This window comes from Tamandua tetradactyla, chromosome 10 (genome assembly GCF_023851605.1).
Source record: "Tamandua tetradactyla isolate mTamTet1 chromosome 10, mTamTet1.pri, whole genome shotgun sequence".
NCBI lineage: Eukaryota > Metazoa > Chordata > Mammalia > Pilosa > Myrmecophagidae > Tamandua > Tamandua tetradactyla.
This window is the reverse complement of record NC_135336.1, coordinates 8,405,421-8,426,948: the sequence shown is the minus strand read 5'-3', so window position 1 is coordinate 8,426,948 and position 21,528 is coordinate 8,405,421. Positions and strand designations below refer to the sequence as shown.

Sequence of the window (21,528 nt, the reverse complement as noted above, 5' to 3'; positions counted from 1 at the left end):
TCCTGAAACTTCAAGAAACTTTCCCTAATATCTCTTATCCAGAAGTGGCTCTCCTGTCTCATAAATCCTCTCCCTTAGAAACCTTACACTGGAATTGCCAGTATACTTGCTGCATCTACCTTTCTCAATTCATTTCCCAGCAAAACTCCCACTGGTTCTCATCTATGTCAAGGTAGTAGTGAGGGAAATGAAGAGGTTGGAGATCACCAATCTTCTGCATACTAGAATTCATCATTTGTTGCAAGACCGTCACAAGCATCAACCATAAGTCACTCAACCAGTGTTGAAGGAAGGAAGTCAAAGAGAGCTGAGTCACCATTCTAGATCCAGGTGACACAGAATCAAGTAAAATATGTTGTTCCCAGGCCCTAAGAAGTTCAGAATTTTGCTGGAGATTTGTTCAAATAAATCCAATTTAGATTATATTTCAAACGTTAAAATAGACACAAGTACTCAGTCCTCCGGGAGCTCAGGGGTTATGCTGGGACATGGGACCAAAGAAGGCTTCAGAGAGTAAGAGACATGTGAATTGGTCCATAAAACATGTGTAGGATTTCCCCAGATGGCAGGAGTCGGAGAGAAAGACATTCTAGCAGAGGAAATAACAAGCGCTGTGGAAAAGAAGATGGGCGGTGATGACAATGATGGTGGGTTACAATCCGTCTGAAACTGATAGACCAGCACGACCCAAAGTGTGTTCCATAGAAGAGGCTCTGGAGAAAAAAAAAGTCCCATGGTCAGCACGTTTGTAAAATGCAGCCTATATTCCTGTTTAACAGTCAAAAATGCAGATTTGCCTATTAAAGTCTGTGAAATCAGTTAGGAGGCTTTCTAGGGCCTGAAAAGGAATAGTGAAATGGTTACAAAAGGAGATGAATGTAAGAGAGATTTCAGAAATAACATAATTTGTCAAATACCAAAGCAGAATGGGCTTAAAAGAACCAAGTTTCAACTTGTTGGTTTGGAGAGAACAGCAAAGTGATTTGAGCTAGGGAAGTATGTGAGGAAGGTTACAGATTTAGCTTCAGTAATGTTGAATGTGAGCTGACTATAGGGCCGTCATGTGAAGATGTCAAGAGACAGTTGACTATTCAATTCGGGGATTCAGGAGTGATGCCATGCTGGACACGTAAGGGGCTAGACAACTGTTACAACCCTTACTGAAGGGATCAAGTTCTGGGCAGGGGTTAGAAGAGCCTAAAGGGCCTTTCAGCCCAGAGCTTCTGAACTTAATGGCCAAAGATACCCAAAATTAAGAGTGCCAATGGCCTGGTTTCAAGCTGCTGGCTAGTGCATAACCTCCCGCAACTGATCAGGTGTGTACTGACCATGACCCATGAAGAGAAGGCTTATGTCTACAACATCATGATAGAAGTGATTTTTATAGAAAGGTATTTAGGAAGTAAAATTTTGCAGTTGCTCTGATAAAATGGTTCCCTTTCTGTTGACCTAGTTGTACTCAGGAAAAGCCATGGGAATATAGGACTTTCAGGAACAATCATGGAGAACTGAACTGACCCTCCGTAGCTATTAGTGTAGTCTAGGAGAGTAGAAAGAGCACTGAGCTGGGAGGCAGGTGGTCAAAGTTGTCATCCTGGACAGTCTCAATGTGATGGATTTATTTCATGAAATACAGCACTAGTAATGGAAACTGCTTGCTCTAAAGTATGTATCCTAAACTGTTAGAACTAGAAGGGGGCTTACACCTGAGCTACCATAACATGCTTATTTTGTAGATGAGGAAACCAAGAGACAGCAGGTGATTCACCAAACATCAGTCAGGCAGCAGGAGACATTTGACAGATTGGTGCTCTTCTTTCTAGGCACTATTACCTTTTAAATTCCAAGAGCATTTCCTAAAACCACAGGCCGAAAAGGAAATATGGACTGAGTAGTCGATCTGCAGCATTCAAAACCCAAACAGCAAATAAATCCTGGAATGTATATAGTTCTATGAAATGGGCAACCTTCCTATGCAGCAATCTGGGTTGATCACAGCCTCCAAGTGCCCAGACACCTCAGCTCAATGACTTAAACAGATACTAAACCATTCTGTGATGATGAACATTTTTATATTATGTCCTTAGTGATTAGACTAGAAGTTCAGACATATGAACTCTATCCTTCCATGCTTATTCTCACTTCTATAACCCTAGAGACAATGCTCTAGGTCAAAGGCCATAATTTACTTATTTCCTGAACTGTAGCAAGGAGCTCCTTACTGGTTTCATTGGCTCTTCCTTCTCCTTTTATTTCCTCCCCACAGTTGCCACTGTAATCTCCCAATAGTCTCACTGCTTCTCCCCTGCCCCATAACCATGGCATACAAAATAAGTTGGCATTAAAACCCCTTCTGAATCTCATCCTAATCTACATTTCTAGCTTTATTTCTTCTACTTCTTTATTTGTTCACTACACTCTAAACTAAACCAAGACTCACTGCTAAATTGTGAATATGCATAGACTTTTCTTCACACACCAGTCTCAGGTTGGTAGGCCATTTGCCGAGGCCCACTTCTCTTTCCTTCATACCCTCATGATAGTTTGTTTTTCAACACAGATTTCCTTTCATGGTATAGAGATGTGTATTCTTGTCCCCCTCTCGCATTAGACATTCATCTTATCTATTCATCTCACCAGCCCCACAGCTCTTCAACTCTGTGCCTGACTTATAATCATTTGTTGAAAGGTAGCCACACCTTGGCCAGAAAAATAACTTGTATTATTTGGGGAAAAATAGATGTACTACATCAGAATGGAATACGGCCATACTGACAAACAGCTTTGGTTAAAGATGAAAACATTTCCCTGTGGCTCCATACAGCATTGAGTAGCTGGTTCTCCAGACAAGCACTTGGAAAAATTGTTTTACCTGTTCTCCCTCTCATCTGTTCAGTTGCCTATAAAGTTGCTTGGAAGTCTATAAAATGGCCAATGTCTTCAATCAGACCAGTGTTTCCTTTCCAGACAGGAAGACTGCTGCTAAGTGGAGAAGCCACGTTTGTTTTTGTGGTCTGGGCTGCAGCAGTGACTCATCCAGTAAAGCCAGAGGCTATTTTGATCTTTTGCTGTTTAGAGCCTGTTGACGGTTGTAATTTTCTTTCTTCCTCTTTCTCCCTCCCTACTTCTGGTGACTTATTAGAAGGGTCATGCATACTTGACAAGCAGAACCTGTACGAGGGGAGAAAGGGTACGCATGAACAGGCTTTCAGCTAAAGCCCACCAATGAAGGTGTTTGCAGCTCGGATGATAGGGCTTGGGTAATGACTTGGCCTTTTCCTTCTTTGATTGAATACTCCCCTGGGCCTGCCAGTCTGGGTTTCTGTTATTTAATGAGGACACTGGAACACGACCTCAAGATGTCTGCAAAAAAATGACCTTTTCTTTGGGTTCATTCCAAATGCAAAGGAAAGTAGAGCTCAGGTTAGACAGGGTGGTTCTGTAACACAGCTTTGGAATTCAATCTTTCCCAAGGAGCTTAGAGTCATGGAAACACATACTATCAAGAGCCACAGAAAACCATGAAAACAATCCAATTAAAAGTTTTCATTTTACAGATGGAAAAACTGAGGACCAGAGATGGGGAAGTAAATTGCCAAAAATTACATGGCACAGTCACAACAAATGCAGGCTTAAAATATACCTCTCTAGGCCTTAGTCAGTGGTCTTTTTTTTTTGCATTGGCAGGCACTGGGAATCAAACTCGGGTCTCCGGCATGGCAGGCGAGAACTCTGCCTGCTGAGCCACAGTGGTCCACCCGTCAGTGTTCTTTTGAATGGCTTGAGATAGAAATTTTAAGCTGGCTAAATAGTTACTTTAAATGAAACAAACTTCTCTTAGTTTCCACTCTTATACTGTGGCACCATCATACTTTTCCTACCTTACTCAAAAAGATGACTGACTAGTGGCACAAGCCAAAGAATTAGCCTTCAGTTAAATCTCAGTGTCTGACTGTTAATTTTGAAAGCCAGGCTAGGAAAGTATAAGGGTCAGTGGTGGAAGGTGACAGCCAGGAAACCCTGAGTGGTCCCAGATTGGCCTCATTCACTCCCTGTCTGTACTGCAGCTTCACCTTCAAATGGAGAGATCACTTTACGAAGTGAGAATTCTTATGAAGTTTAAGTTTGAAAGTATGGTCAGAACATGCCTGGCTATGGTGAGACTCTACTTGTGAGAAGGATTATAAGCATGCTGTTAGAATCTTGTCTATGTGGTTTTGCTTTCTTCAAGATTTAGATTTCATATGTTCATGTTGGAAGATTCTCCATAATCCTAAGTAGTAGATTTTAAAAACTGTTTGTGACTATAAATGATGTACCTGTTAGTTGCAGATGATTTGAGTGATCCAGAAACATGTAATAGAAAAAGAAAAGAGAATCACCTATACTCTTATTGTTTAGATGTAAACACACACATATTCAATCAGGATCATATTATTAGAAGTTTGTTTTTTTGTGAGTTCTTATCCTAAAGTCATATATACATACATATATATGCATGCATACATATATTTTCACATATATACATTCCTTTATATACTTACAAATAAACCAACATGTAAACACATCCATCACATATATGTAAAAATATATCTGTATATTATTCCAACATTGGAATGCATCACAATATATTTAAATGATGTTAGTTGTTTTACGTTTAGGTAGCTCACCAGTGATATCCTTAGTAACATTTACATCAGTTTACAAATTGAAGTTTAAGTTGAGATTCCCTAAGGTCTCCCGTAAATGAGGTAACCATGTTATTTCTGGGCCAAATCAGGGCATTTTTGAGAGTGGAAAGTGATATTTGATAATTATGTTCTGACAAAAAGCATAAATCTGAACTTTCATGAGCAAAGTAAGACATATGGTTCCCCTAGTTACAGTTGTGCAGAATTCTAGGACTACCACTGAGCAGAGACAACATGCAAAAAAGTAAAAAACACACAGTCTAGAATCAGAGGATTTGGGTCCATGATCTGAAACTGCAGAGTTAGCAAAAACAACTGATCCTCAGTTTCCTCATCTCTAACATGCAGGTTATTACTTGCACCTCAAATCTGCCTGCATCTCATACCCAGGTTATTGTCAGTGTTTGCCTAAGAATGTTGATGAAAGCCTGTGTAAATTCGAATAAACTCTACTGTTAGGAGAATTTTTTTTTTCTTTTATAATGTTTTAGTGTAATGGAGATTGGTCTTCAATCTCATTATACACCTCAACATTTACTATGGGCATGTCCTAAGCAAGTCACATTCTGCTTGAATATACAAATAATTCCTCAGTGGTAAACCACTCACCCACATAAGGGGAATCTACCTTTCCCCTAGTTGCATCCCATTACACTGCATACCAAGGGGTTATTAGTTTTATTGACTAATGTTTAAAATAATTGGCTAAGGTTTGGAAAACTTTTGACCATGACAGCTCTTCTTCTCTGCTTGTATTTGGGTAGATCCATTCCAGTTACCTTTTAGGAAAGAAAGTTCCAAGAATAGAAGTGAAATATTTTCAGATACTATATAAATTAATTCCCCATTTCTTAAATGAGGAAGAGTGTTTGATATCTCTGAAGCTTCATAATCTTTTCTGGGCCGGGAGAAAACATGAATCTTTAAAGCAGTCAAAATGTGCTTATGTTCTAGTAGTGTTTTCTCTATGAGTTTTAAGAAAGAAGTGTGATGATTATAACCTTACAAACCAAGACTTCAAAATCTGCATGTACAACATGACCATCTCATTGAGGATGTACTATATAAAGCTGAACTACATAGAAATGTGTTCAATCAATATTTGTGAAATGATGAAGTAATTCCCACCCTTTTTCCACTTTCCACTTGAATCTGTCATACCTTCACTGTGGCCCAAACTCTTTCACTTTCTCCTTCATCGATGCTTTAGTGAAAAGAGCTATACACTTGGAATTCAACTAACTAAACTTAAACAGGAGACGAAGCAACAACGCCTCCTTACAGAAGAATTCCAATTAATAAATGTAGAAGAAATGAGGAAAATATAAAAATCACCATTGGAACAGCACAATAATAGTGACAGCAAGCAAAATTCACTCAATGGGTGTTAAAATTAACAGGTAAAATTTTAAAAAGAAACAGGATATTTGTACAGTTTCAAGCTATCTTTTCTCAAAAATATTTAGCAATTACAAAGGTGAAAATAGTACTTTACAGTAGAGAAACATGGCACATGCCACCTAAACCAAGACATCAAGGTCAATATTGCCAATAACACATTTTAATCTAACATACCTGAAAAGGGCACCTCATATCTCTGTAGTATCCTTCCCAATAATTGGTACCCTCAATATAATCATGAGAAAACATCAGACAAACTACGGGATATTCTACAAAATAAAATGTCATTGGTACTTTCCAAAAGTGTCAAAACCATGAAAGTGAAGGGAAAAAATGAATACTGTTACAGATTATAGCAGTCTAAGGTACATGGGACTAAAAGCATCATGGGTTCTACTCCCAGACCATGCACCCCCCGCCCCCGCTAAAAAAAAGCATCATGGGATTTTGAATTGGATCCCGGCAAAGAAAAAGAAAAGCTGATGGACTCTGGATAAGTCTAAACTTTAGTGGATGGTATTTGTGGTGATTTGAAGCTGTATGCACCTCAGAAAAAACATGTTCTTAAATTTAATCAATTCCTGTGTGTAGTTCCCATTGTAAATAGGATCTTTTGATGAGGTTACGTCAGTTCAGGTGCGGCCCACCTTGATCAGTAATCCTATTATTAGAATCCTATTTTATAAGAAAACAAAATTCAGAAAGAGAGAAAGCAAGAAGCTGGACATCAACAAAACCTGGAAGCAGAGGGAGACCAGGAGATGCTGTTATGTGCCTTGTCATGGGACAGAGGAGCCAAAGATCACCGGCAGCCAATCCCAGAGCACCAGTCTCAGAGGAGAAAGCATCACCTTGACGCCAAGATTTGAATATACTTTTAGCCTCAAAACTATATGCTAATAAATTCTCATTGTTTAAGTATTTGCTTGAGAAGCTTAGGAAACTAAAACAGTATTGCATCCAGGTTAATTTCTTAATCTGACAACAGCTCTATGGTTATATGAGATGTTAAATTTAGGGAAGGTTAGGTTAAAGGGTATATGGGAAATCTGTCCTATTTTTTGCAACTTTTCTATGAGCCTAAAACAATCTCAAAATAAGAAGTTTTTAAAAACTGATCATGTGTGCTTGCTCTGCCACTCTTCAGGCCTTAGGTAAGTCACCTAACTTCACAGAACTTCACTTCTTATCATCTATAAAATTAGAAGAATGCTACCTACTTTTTTGTTAGCATGACAAAGGAAATAAGGGAAATGAGGCATTTTAAAACCTGGAAGTTCTCTCTTTAAAAAGATATCATTTTTCTTACTTTTAACCCCCTTGATCTTTGTGCCCCCTGCATCTAGGGTTGCCAGATAAAACAGTACACCCAGTTAAATTTAAATTTCACATGAACAACAAATAACTGCCTAGTATAAGTATGTCCCATGAGATATTTCAGACATGCAAAAATTATTTTTTATTTATCTAAAATTTCAATTAAATGGCCATCCAGTATTTTTATTTGCTAAGTCTGCCAACCTGACTTCCTCCCACCCCAACTTCTAGTATTCTGTCCCCTTCTTTCCACCTTAAGTTTCTCTTTACCCAGTGCTGACATTCCCCACTCTGGGATTCCTCTGACACACCTGGGATACATGAAGACGAGCCCTATGTCCTGAGAGAGATTCCCAGAGTTTTAGGGATGATCTCTTGTCACCCATAAAGACATGGTTGAATCTTACTCCATGCTCCTGTAGGTGTATATCCATTTATAAACAGAGCCTTTAAAATGCTATGATTGACTAGGTGAACAGAAACAGTGCACAACAGCTCCCGGGGCCACGGCAGGGAATGGACACACAGCGTACCCCAGTCTGGACTGGCTAGACTGACTGCGAGACTCTGCTGCGGTGAGATCCCCGAGCGACGCGTGACTCCGCGAGCAGCGGCAGCTGGCGGCCGGAGCACCTCCCTCCCTCCTTCCCAGGCTGGCTGAAAGTCTCGGAGAGGCAAGTTTCTCAAGCCGCGGCAGCTGGCACCCCTCTTTTGCGGGCGGCTTCCTGGACCGGCTACGAGTCTCAGATCAGAGGGCTACCCAAGCTGCGGTGGCCGGCAACCAGTGCCCCTCCCCCGTGGGCAGCTTCCTGGTCTGGTGGTGAATCCCCCAGGCTGCGGCGACTGGCAACCGACGCCCCTCCACCACAGGCGGCTTCCTGGTCCGGTGGTGAGTTCCCCAGGCTGCGGAGGCTGGCGACCAACGCCCCTCCAGGGAGAGGAGGGAATTTCCAACAGTGGCAGGGACTGGGTCCAACCAAACACCAATAGGGGAATTAATAAAGGAGCCACAGGGTCCCCTCAAGCCGCGGTGGCTGACGCCCCCACCACACACAGCCCCCCAGACCAACTGAGAGAATTGGATCGGAAATCCCCAGAACGCGGAGAACGGTAACCGGGGGGATCCCTTCCAAACACATGAGACAAACGTGTGCCACGAGCGCCACCTACTGGGCAGGATAAGAAAAACAGAACTCAGAGATTTCACAGAAAAATCTTACAACCTTGTTGGGTCCGACACCCAGGAAAATCTGACTAAATGCCCAGACGCCAGCAGAAGATAACTGTCCATGCTCAGAAGATTGAGAATATGGCCCAGTCAAAGGAACAAACCAATAGTTCAAATGAGATACAGGAGCTGAGACAACTAATGCTGAATATACGAAGAGAAATGGAAAAACTCTTCAAAAACGAAATCGATAAATTGAGGGAGGACATGAAGAGGACATGGGCTGAACAAAAAGAAGAAATAGAAAAACTGAAAAAACAAATCACAGAACTTATGGAAGTGAAGGATAAAGTAGAAAAGATGGAAAAAACAATGGATACCTACAATGATAGATTTAAAGAGACAGAAGATAGAATTAGTGATTTGGAGAATAGAACATCTGAATTCCAAAAAGAAACAGAAACTATCGGGAAAAGAATGGAAAAATTTGAACAGGGTATCAGGGAACTCAAGGACAATATGAACCGCACAAATATACGTGTTGTGGGTGTCCCAGAAGGAGAAGAGAAGGGAAAAGGAGGAGAAAAACTAATGGAAGAAATTATCACTGAAAATTTCCCAACTCTTATGAAAGACCTAAAATTACAGATCCAAGAAGTGCAGCGCACCCCACAGAGATTAGACCCAACCAGGTGTTCTCCAAGACACTTACTAGTTAGAATGTCAGAGGTCAAAGAGAAAGAGAGGATCTTGAAAGCAGCAAGAGAAAAACAATCCATCACATACAAGGGAAACCCAATAAGACTATGTGTAGATTTCTCAGCAGAAACCATGGAAGCTAGAAGACAGTGGGATGATATATTTAAATTACAAAAGAGAAAAACTGCCAACCAAGACTCCTATGTCCAGCAAAATTGTCCTTCAAAAATGAGGGAGATATCAAAACATTCTCAGACAAAAAGTCACTGAGAGAATTTGTGACCAAGAGACCAGCTCTGCAAGAAATACTAAAGGGAGCACTAGAGTCAGATACAAAAAGACAGAAGAGAGAGGTATGGAGAAGAGTGTAGAAAGAACGAAAATCAGATATGATATATATAATACAAAAGGCAAAATGTTAGAGGAAAATATTATCCAAACAGTAATAACACTAAATGTCAATGGACTGAATTCCCCAATCAAAAGACATAGATTGGCAGAATGGATTAAAAAACAGGATCCTTCGATATGCTGTCTACAGGAAACACATCTTAGACCCAAAGATAAACATAGGTTGAAAGTGAAAGGTTGGGAAAAGATATTTCATGCAAATAACAACCAGAAAAGAGCAGGAGTGGCTACACTAATATCCAACAAATTAGACTTCAAATGTAAAGCAGTTAAAAGAGACAAAGAAGGACACTATATACTAATAAAAGGAACAATTAAACAAGAAGACATAACAATCATAAATATCTACACACCGAACCAGAATGCCCCAAAATACGTGAGGAATACACTGCAAACACTGAAAAGGGAAATAGATTCAAATACCATAATACTTGGAGATTTCAATTCCCCACTCTCATCAATGGACAGAACATCTAGACAGAGGATCAATAAAGAAATAGAGAATCTGAATATTACTATAAATGAGCTAGACTTAACAGACATATATAGGACATTACATCCCACAACAGCAGGATACACCTTTTTCTCAAGTGCTCATGGATCATTCTCAAAGATAGACCATATGCTGGGTCACAAAGCAAGTCTTAACAAATTTAAAAAGATTGAAATCATACACAACACTTTCTCGGATCATAAAGGAATGAAGTTGGAAATCAATAATAGGCGGAGTGCCAGAAAATTCACAAATACGTGGAGGCTCAACAACACACTCTTAAACAACCAGTAGGTCAAAGAAGAAATTGCAAGAGAAATTAGCAAATACCTAGAGGCGAATGAAAATGAAAACACAACATATCAAAACTTATGGGATGCAGCAAAGGCAGTGCTAAGAGGGAAATTTATTGCCCTAAATGCCTATACAGAAAAGAAGAAAAGGCAAAAATTCAGGAATTAACTGTTCACTTAGAAGAACTGGAGAAAGAACAGCAAACTAACCCCAAAGCAAGCAAAAGGAAAGAAATAACAAAGATTAGAGCAGAAATAAATGAAATTGAGAACATGAAAACAATAGAGAAAATCAGTAAGACCAGAAGTTGGTTCTATGAGAAAATCAATAAGATTGATGGGCCCTTAGCAAGATTGACAAAAAGAAGAAGAGAGAGGATGCAAATAAATAAGATCAGAAATGGAAGAGGAGACATAACTACTGACCTCACAGAAATAAAGGAGGTAATAACGGGATACTATGAACAACTTTACGCTAATAAATACAACAATTTAGATGAAATGGATGGGTTCCTGGAAAGACATGACCAACCAACTTTGACTCAAGAAGACATAGATGACCTCAACAAATCAATCACAAGTAAAGAAATTGAATTAGTCATTCAAAGGCTTCCTAAAAAGAAAAGTTCAGGACCAGACAGCTTCACATGTGAATTCTATCAAACATTCCAGAAAGAATTAGTACCAACTCTCCTCAAACTCTTCAAAAAAATCGAAGTGGAGGGAAAACTACCTAATTCATTCTATGAAGCCAACATCACCCTCATACCAAAACCAGGCAAAGATATTACAAAAAAAGAAAACTACAGGCCAATCTCTCTAATGAATATAGATGCAAAAATCCTCAATAAAATTCTAGCAAATCATATCCAACAACACATTAAAAGAATTATACATCATGACCAAGTAGGATTCATCCCAGGTATGCAAGGATGGTTCAACATAAGAAAATCAATTAATGTAATACACCATATCAACAAATCAAAGCAGAAAAATCACATGATCATCTCAATTGATGCAGAGAAGGCATTTGACAAGATTCAACATCCTTTCCTGTTGAAAACACTTCAAAGGATAGGAATACAAGGAAACTTCCTTAAAATGATAGAGGGAATATATGAAAAACCCACAGCTAATATCATCCTCAATGGGGAAAAATTGAAAACTTTCCCCCTAAGATCAGGAACAAGACAAGGATGTCCACTATCACCACTATTATTCAACATTGTGTTGGAGGTTCTAGCCAGAGCAATTAGACAAGAAAAAGAAATACAAGGCATCAAAATTGGAAAGGAAGAAGTAAAACTATCACTGTTTGCAGACGATATGATACTATACGTCGAAAACCTGGAAAAATCCACAACAAAACTACTAGAGCTAATAAATGAGTACAGCAAAGTAGCAGGTTACAAGATCAACATTCAAAAATCTGTAGCATTTCTATACACTAGTAATGACCAAGCTGAGGGGGCAATCAAGAAACGAATCCCATTTACAATTGCAACTAAAAGAATAAAATACCTAGGAATAAATTTAACTAAAGAGCAAAAAACCTATATAAAGAAAACTACAAAAAACTGCTAAAAGAAATCACAGAAGACCTAAATAGATGGAAGGGCATACCGTGTTCATGGATTGGAAGACTAAATATAGTTAAGATGTCAGTTCTATCTAAATTGATTTACAGATTCAACACAATACCAATCAAAATCCCAACAACTTATTTTTCAGAAATAGAAAAACCAATAAGCAAATTTATCTGGAAGGGCAGGGTGCCCCGAATTGCTAAAAACATCTTGAGGAAAAAAAACGAAGCTGGAGGTCTCACGCTGCCTGACTTTAAGGCATATTATGAAGCCACAGTGGTCAAAACAGCATGGTATTGGCATAAAGACAGATATATCGACCAATGGAATCATAGAGTGCTCAGATACAGACCCTCTCATCTATGGACATTTGATCTTTGATAAGGCAGTCAAGCCAACTCACCTGGGACAGAACAGTCTCTTCAATAAATGGTGCCTAAAGAACTGGATATCCATATGCAAAAGAATGAAAGAGGACCCGTATCTCACACCCTATACAAAAGTTAACTCAAAATGGATCAAAGATCTAAACATTAGGTCTAAGACCATAAAACAGTTAGAGGAAAATGTAGGGAGATATCTTATGAATCTTACAATTGGAGGCGGTTTTATGGACCTTAAACCTAAAGCAAGAGCACTGAAGAAGGAAATAAATAAATGGGAGGTCCTCAAAATTAAACACTTTTGTGCATCAAAGAACTTCATCAAGAAAGTAGAAAGACAGCCTACACAGTGGGAGACAATATTTGGAAACGACATATCAGATAAAGGTCTAGTATCCAGAATTTATAAAGAGATTGTTCAACTCAACAACAAAAAGACAGCCAACCCAATTACAAAATGGGAAAAAGACTTGAACAGACACCTCTCAGAAGAGGAAATACAAATGGCCAAAAGGCACATGAAGAGATGCTCAATGTCCCTGGCCGTTAGAGAAATGCAAATCAAAACCACAATGAGATATCATCTCACACCCACCAGAATGGCCATTATCAACAAAACAAAAAATGACAAGTGCTGGAGAGGATGTGGAGAAAGAGGCACACTTATCCACTGTTGGTGGGAATGTCAAATGGTGCAACCACTGTGGAAGGCAGTTTGGCGGTTCCTCAAAAAGCTGAATATAGAATTGCCATACGACCCAGCAATACCATTGCTGTGAATCTACTCAAAGGAATTAAGGGCAAAAACTCAAACGGACATTTGCACACCAATGTTTATAGCAGTGTTATTTACAATTGCAAAGAGATGGAAACAGCCAAAATGTCCATCAACAGACGAGTGGCTAAACAAACTCTGGTATATACATACTATGGAATATTATGCAGCTTTAAAACAGGATAAACTTATGAATCATGTAATAACATGGATGGACCTAGAGAACATTATGCTGAGTGAGTCTAGCCAAAAACTAAAAGACAAATACTGTATGGTCCCAATGATGTGAATCAACATTTGAGAATAAACTTTGAATATGTCATTGGTAACAGAGTCCAGCAGGAGTTAGAAACAGGGTAAGATAATGGGTAATTGGAGCTGAAGGGATACAGACTGTGCAACAGGACTAGATACAAAAACTCAAAAATGGACAGCACAATAATACCTAATTGTAAAGTAATCATGTTAAAACACTGAATGAAGCTGCATCCGAGCTATAGGTTTTTGTTTTGTTTTGTTTTGTTTTTTTTAATATTATTACTTTTATTTTTTCTCTGTATTAACATTCTATATCTTTTTCAGTTGTGTTGCTAGTTCTTCTAAACCGATGCAAATGTACTAAGAAACGATGATCATGCATCTATGTGATGATGTTAAGAATTACTGATTGCATATGTAGAATGGTATGATTTCTAAATGTTGGGTTAATTTCTTTTTTTCTGTTAATTAATATAAAAAAATGCTCTGATTGCTTTATGTGTTGCTTCATTTGTGGGTAGGATCTTCTAGGATCTTATTTTGAATGAAGCCAAATTAAATCAGGGTGCGTCTTTGCCCATTTGTCTGTGCCTTATAAAAAGAGGATATCTAGATGCAGTCAGTCAGAGAAAACCCTGTGGGGTCCTCAAGGACATCACCAGGAGAGAGGCCTGCCTATCACCAGGATGCTACAGACCCTGAGAGAAAGCCTGGCCCTGTGGACACCTTGATTTGGGGCTTCTCAACCATGAGCTAACAAATTCTTGTTTAAGCCAACCCATTGCATGGTATTTGTCATGGCCATGCTGGCAAAACCAGGAGATAAGTCAGTCACAGGATTCTTGCAGAGTGAGTTCATGGGGAGGGCATGACTCAGAGTAATTTTCTCTCTCAACTCATCTCACAACTGTGCAAAAAAGAATTTTTTTTAGGGTAATTTTATTCCTTACTACTCACAACAGCCCAGTGATACAAGCTTTAGGCTAACTGTTAAGCTACGAGGAAAAATAGGCACCACCAGTAGTCCGTAAAATGGACCTAGTAGGCCAAATACCAACCCAAAAGTACCAGCCTAAAATCAGTGGGTAAAATTTTAAACAAAGATCGGATATTTGTATAGCTTCATACATGTGATCTGTGGTTGTAGCTGCTGGGAGGGAATGAGAAAGAAAAAGAGTGAGCAAGTGAGCACAACAGTTTCATGTGTATCAGCTCTTTTAAGCCTTATATAACCATTTGGGGAAGATGCCTGTCCTAACTTCCCTGAGGAGGAAACTGTGACTAAAAGAAGACAAAGACGCTCTCTACCTTACGAAAAAAATGATTGTCTTTTTGCTTCCATAGCATCTGATAGACAATGCTCTACTCACATGTTACCTCTTACATGAGCTTTTCCCCTGATTCTCCAAACCAGCTATCGTTCTTCTTTCTCTCAATCGCCAATTACTTGAAAAAGATAAAAGGCCTTGACTTTGGCTTTCAGTCACACAGACCCATGTTTTAGCTCCCTGATTGGCTTTGAGGACAAAGACTGTTTTGATTTAATTTGAAGAATCCCTACTGTGAAGCAAAGGTGAGAGTTTCTAAATTGGAAGCTGAGGGTCCTGGTTCCGAATAACCACTAATTGTAACCTTAGCAATTAGTACATACTATTGCAGGTACAATTTTAACACTGGTACTTAGCTTCAAGTTATTCATGTATATGAGCATATAGATGATTTCTAAGATCCTTTAAGTTCTGCTTTCTGATAGAGCAGGCATCTAAGAATGGGCTGGTGCTAACACCTTCCTGGCTACTGAAAACAACTTCCTACAGGTATCACAAATTTCCCTTTTGATTGAGACTTCCAAGTTTACTGGCCCCACCTTGGAGGAATATCAGAAATATTAAAAGCAAGAATCTTCCAGTGGGGTTGTGCCAGGTTCTGAGGACTCCACAGAGTGAGCAGAAGTAGGCTTTCCATGAGTCAACAGCACGAAGAGTCTTTTTTCTCATGTCTTCTACACGATGCATGTTTGTTGCCTCAAGCAGAGGATACAGTTATACTAATCAACAGTAACCACAAGCTCTAACTTTATATGTTGCTTTACAGAATATTCCTGTTCTATTCCAGCAGCCTGGGCTCATGGCCCAGATCTATCCTCTACAGTGGAGTAAGACACAGCATCTTCTTGGGCTTCTGTTCACCAATTGCTTCATAATAGAAATCATGTGAATAAGATCTGTTCTTCCTTCCTCAGCAAGGCTTTGGTAGGGATTAAACAAGATAAAACTGGCAACCACTTTTAGAATGCATGCCAAACACCAGGGTTCAAGCCAAGCACTTTACATATATCATTTAATCCTTTCAATATCCCTTTCACTTTAGTAAGATAAGTCCCATTTTAAAGATGAGGATATCTAAACTCAGCAAGTTCAAGAAAAGTGTGCAAGTTCACGAACCTAGGAAGTAATGGAAATGGGATTCAGACACATATTGCTGCCTCCAAAACCTGTGCTCTCTTAACTACATGCTCCCTGTTTCCTAGGATTGAAATGCTTTAAAATCAGAACACATCATGAACATGAAATTCTCACTTAATACAACATATTGGGGGCGGGAGGGAGGTGGCAGATAAGGCAGGTATATTTATCCCCACTTTCTAAGAAAACCTACATCAGTTCCATTGTTATCCAGGTAACCAATAGCAAAACTCAAAAACAAGCCTCGTTGTCTGGGTCTATGTCCATAATTCCATCAAATAAAGAATGAGGCATAATCTTCAAGTTCTGTCTGAAAGTAGCTTGATATTTTTCTGGTTTTTTTTTTTTTGATACTCAAAGGAGATCATGCTACCATGTGTCATCTGAGTCAAACCAACTTATTATATCTGGAACAAGGTGTTTTCCTGGTGTGAAAACCTGACAACCTAAAATGGACTTTTCTCTATCTCATGCATCATCCCTAAACCAAAATTGCTTGAAAAGTTCTCCTTCTAGAATCTGTATTCTCTGTAATGATGTGTGAAGTAAGGAAAAGAGCCCAACTCTGTTCCAGGCACCAGCAGTGCTTATAGTGCTGGTAGGGGAAAAAACTTACCTTGTACTTTGTCAGGAAAATTAATCTGAGACAATAAAGATGAAATGTCATCAGGGTGATATTCTTGCTGAAGCACTTTTAGGATCATTAAAGACATTTAAAAAAAATAAAACAAAATATACCCAAAGCCCAAAGCTCTATTTTCTGAGCAGGAAATAAAATCTTAAACTGGAAAAATAAGCCTGACATATAAAATTCTGCAAAGGAGAAGGATGGTTTTTTCTGAGATCTGAAGCACTTGAACTACCAGAATCCAAAGGTAGGGTCGCAAGGTGCTGCTTTATTTATTCCTTGTGATGAAGACAGCATATGAATAGAGGAACCAAAGAGGGATTAAGGAGCAGGAGTTGTTCACATGAAAATTGAGGCTTTTTACTTCTTTGCTTATCCCCCACCTCTTCTGATATCAAAAAAAGGGGTGGGTTAGGCATGGAGGGACATTAAACTGCTATAAACAAACAACTCTGGAAGAGGATCATGTTATCTGAAAGACCCAGGTCTCGGCAAATAATAAGCACCTTCATTTATGTAGCACTTTACAGTTCACAGCATATTTTTAATTAGACCATTTCTTTTGATCCTCAGAAACAACAGAGGAAGTCAACTGGTACTAGTATCCCCATTTTGTACCAGGAAAAACTGAAAACAAGAGAAGGAAAGAAACTTGCCCACGGATACACAGCTAGTTTATAGCAGACCCAGGATTTTAAGTATATTCTCTAACTCTAGGAGGTTTTATTTTTCTCCCTTGTGCCACTTTGATTACCATAAAGTAAATGTTGCCAACAATAAAAACCACGTATTAATTGAGTATAAATAGACTTCTTTATATAATTGCCTAGAAATTAATTAAATAAAGAAAACCAGTTTTACAATCCAAGAATGGAAACCAAAAAGGATAAGCAGAACCTTTAAAGTGTCAAGGATCTAAAAACACACCTACCAAATTGAAAGTGGAAGATGGTCAGTAAATCACTTGGGATATCATTTCAAGACCTACTCTTGCCTCTCTTTCAAGCCACAATGTTTAGTGTCATAAGTAGAAAGCTTATTTAACTTTCAGGCCAGCAAATTAATGCTAAGATTTATTTAATACCAGTTATTCTATACAAATATGTCTAATTTCTATCACCATGTATTCACTCAGCAAATATTGGTCATGCCTTGTGCCAGTTGCTGATCTTCCCATAAAGAATGAGAAGAAGTTTAGTAATTTTGTCTCATGGGGGAAGAAATAAGGATCACTATTTTTAGCACAGCATGACCACGAAAGAAGGAATATTTATCTAAGACAGTTTCATCTGTAAAATGGTGAGAATAGTGCCTCTGGCTGCCAGCATTAATTGAGTATTAAATAAAGAATTTGTATTTATGGGTTTATCTGTATTTTTTCTATAAAACCTCAAATATTATACACTAATTTTACAAGAGATACAAATATATGAAACAAAATAAAAAAGGAAATCCTTCTTTTGAGGGAAGTAGAGAGGACAAGAGTTCTCCAAACACCTTCTAGAAAATCCACGTCTCTGGTAGAGGGTAGTTTGAAAGCCACAGTTTCAATTCATGGTATAGGTGTCCCCTTCTGAGCTCCCATTGAACTTTGCATTCGCCTCTCTTCTAAGCCAACATGTTTTTTTATTGTTGTTAGTTTTTTTGGTATGCCATATGGTGGGGGTCACATTTCATTCTTTTTCCATGTGACTATTCCATTATTGCAGCACCATTTGTTGATTTGGGGAGGTGGGGAGGAGAGGGAGGAGAGTTCACAGGCCAGGAATTGAACCCAGGTCTCCTGCATGGCAGACAAGACTTGTACCACTGAACTACCCTTGCAGCCCTTCCACCATGTTTTATTGTCCAAAGGAATTCCCCTGTCTGGTGGAGATTGAGTGTTCCTTGAGAATAGGCGCCATGCCTTATTCTGTGTATACCCAACCCCGAACTTTCTAATACTACCTCTGACACATTGGAACTCATTCGTTAATGCCTACTGAATAAAATGTGTGAGTTGATGAATGAATATGTGAACAATAAGCATCATTGAAAAGGTCATATTCTTGTAAAAGCTGAGTAATAAGAACACAGTTTAGTAAAGATAACTCTTGGTGCCATAACTCCAATGCATTTCCGAACCTAAACAATCATCAAGTAATATCTCTATTTTGCAAATAGGAGATCCAGCCTTGATGGGCCTGCCAAGGCCAGCAAGGCAGGGTCTAAGTAAGAGGGACTCAAGTGTGTATTTCCCAGGCACACTTGTAGTCCAAGGGAGACTCATTCTTATAACGTTAATCAGCAAATCCTTCTGATTACCAGGGGTCAAGAGCACATGCAGCAAACAGATTCTCTGCGTGCTCACTTAGTCCAAGGAGAGGCTTAATAGAGTGCCGTGAAGTACAATGAATGTTTTACCTACCTTACAAATGCTGAAGAGACGACATGTTTCCTTTAGCATTAATTGCTTCATTCAGAAGAAGCCATTTAAAATCCAAGTCTGGTCTTTTTCCTTGATGAGCAACTTCAGACTGCCTGCCAATGCTTTTGTTTGTTGGGAGGAGAGAGGAAGAGAAAGCATTTTGTTAAGACGTTTTAATTTTCATATTTAATGGAGCAGATTGGGTAGCAGGTTCCTTTGATTTTATTTTTCTCTTCATTCTCTGAATACCTTCTTATATATTACATATTCTGCTGGAGCTTCCTGCAAGAACTTTTCTACATTTCACAAGTTAAGGCTGTCAAATGTTACCCACTGAATCAAATATATTTCTTGCGCCAATATTCAGTTATTATTATTGTAACAGACCAATCATAAATCTCAAAGCTGGAGAGAAAGGGAACATTTCCTGATGTTTTTGCATATTCTCTTGAGCACATAAAATTATATAACTCTCTGAAACCCTCTTTTTATTGCTGCATCTAAAATACTTTGCATTCCTTACAGGATAAATTCTTTTAAAAAGGTTATTTCTCTCCAGTAAAAGAGAATTAATCAATCAATCAGAATTTTTGTTAGTTTTAATTAATTAACAAAGATGTAGAGCAAAACAGTGCCTGACTGGAATCTGAAGAACAGGCCCATTCATTTCAGTTAGTATTTATAATAGTATTTTCTCCTTTTCTCTCTGATAAAAGGAGGGCAAAGCCTTTGTCTGTTTTATCCCTATCTAGAACAAAACTAGAACAGTACCTGGCACATAATAGGGGTGCAATCAGTACTTGTGCAAGAAATAAGTATCAATTGACTTGGTTTTTCAGGGTCTCAATTTATTCGTCTGGTTAAAACTAAAAGGGTTGATAATGTCTGTGCTTCTGATCTCACATAGCAATTGTAAGGATCAAAAGAGATACATGATGGCTTTGTGAATCTGTCTAGTTATGCATATAATTAGAGAAGTAGCACAATTAGTCTAGAAGCAGGTCTGAGCCTAACCAGCTGTTTGACCTTGGCCAAGACATTTCAATTCTCTAGGCTTTTGTGTCCTCATTTATAAAAAGACAGGATTGGACAAGATGATCCCTAAGGTCCCCTCCAGCTCAAACCAACTAAGTTCTAAGCATCAGTCAACAAATATTTAGTATGGACTCTATGCAAAATTCTTTTTTAGGAAGCAACACCAAGGAACAATCCAAGAGATTTCAAAGAAAAATAAAAGCCGATAATTTTCTAAAACACTTTTTCCTGGTTATTTCTTGAAATATAGAAGCAGGTCATTTGGGAAAAGCATGGGAAGATGTGAAAACCAGATTTCACAAGAAAAGTCATTTGGGGAAATCAGAAATTGAGTTAGTTGCTGGTATGCATCTTGTGGAGATCATTCTGACCTTCCAAATACTTGTGTAACAAACTTGGATTTGACATTTGGCTGGCTTTTACAATCTACCTAATGAGAAATATTTTTAAAAAGAGGGAGAGCATGCTGCATAAAAACATCCAGGAAAATGTAGGTTTTGGGGTAGGGGAGTGAGGTGAAAGCCAAGGAAAAAAACAGCATAAATAGCTACTGTGATTTAAACAAGCTACTTTGTGTGAGCCCAAGGACAACTTAAAGCAATGCCAATTACAAAAAGAATACGCATCTTCACAGCTCTAGCAGAGGGCAGGATAGATTTATTGACTCAAAGAGTAAGAAAATTTCCTCCAGAATTCACCTGGTTCAGTGAAGGAACTAACCAATTGACAACTATAAATGGTATATAGATTCTAGAGTCTACAGAATATAGAATATTCACCACATTAGACCACAATACTTGCCCTCAAGGATATTTTATTAGATCATCCATCAAATGACGCTGAACACTTTTCAAACACAAAACACCCAAAATTAATCTCATATGTGTAATAACGAAACCTGCTCTTGTTTGCTTGGCCTATCTTGAAAAATATCATCGCAATCCACCTCTTTACCTGAACCAAAAACACACAGTAGTTTTCCTTGATTTCTACTCCCTTTCTTCTTATGCCCAATGAGTTATTAATGCCAATTGTTACAAATGGTGCCCACTAAGTCCCAAGGAGCATGTGGGAGGACTTCTAGGAGAAGTTCATTCTCCAGGATAGACCAGGATAGCAAAAAATCTCTGAAATGTCAATGATTTAACACTAAAAACATGTACTTCTTGCTCACGTTATAGTCTGATGTAGATTGGACAGCTCTATTCAGTCGCTCATCCAATCTGTGATTCAAAGACTCCAGTTGCTTCTGTTCTTTGGCTACAAAAAGTATGAACATTGGCTTCAAAATTCATCGTAAGAAAAAAGGGGGGGGGGAGCAGAATACATAAAATGCTTTCAAGGGCCAAGTTTAAAAGTTGTTTACAACACTTCTGCTCACATCCCTTTGGCCAGAACTCTGTCATATGATCCCAAACTAACTGCAAGAGAGGCTGAAAAATGTAGTTGTCTGGCAAGGTCAGAAAGGGGAAATGGTGTGGTCAACTCAAAGAATTGTCTCTGTCAGAAGGAATAATA

General features: G+C 38.7%; 1 long non-coding RNA gene across 1 annotated transcript; it reads right to left on the bottom strand.

Moving 5' to 3' along the window:
• Positions 1-448: 448 nt before the first annotated feature.
• On the bottom strand, positions 449-19,096 carry LOC143648202 (uncharacterized). The gene is made up of 3 exons (XR_013158441.1): positions 18,976-19,096; positions 2,873-3,171; positions 449-713 (listed from the first exon to the last, which is right to left on the bottom strand). It is a non-coding gene; the product is annotated as an uncharacterized LOC143648202 (long non-coding RNA).
• Between the last annotated feature and the right edge of the window lie 2,432 nt (positions 19,097-21,528).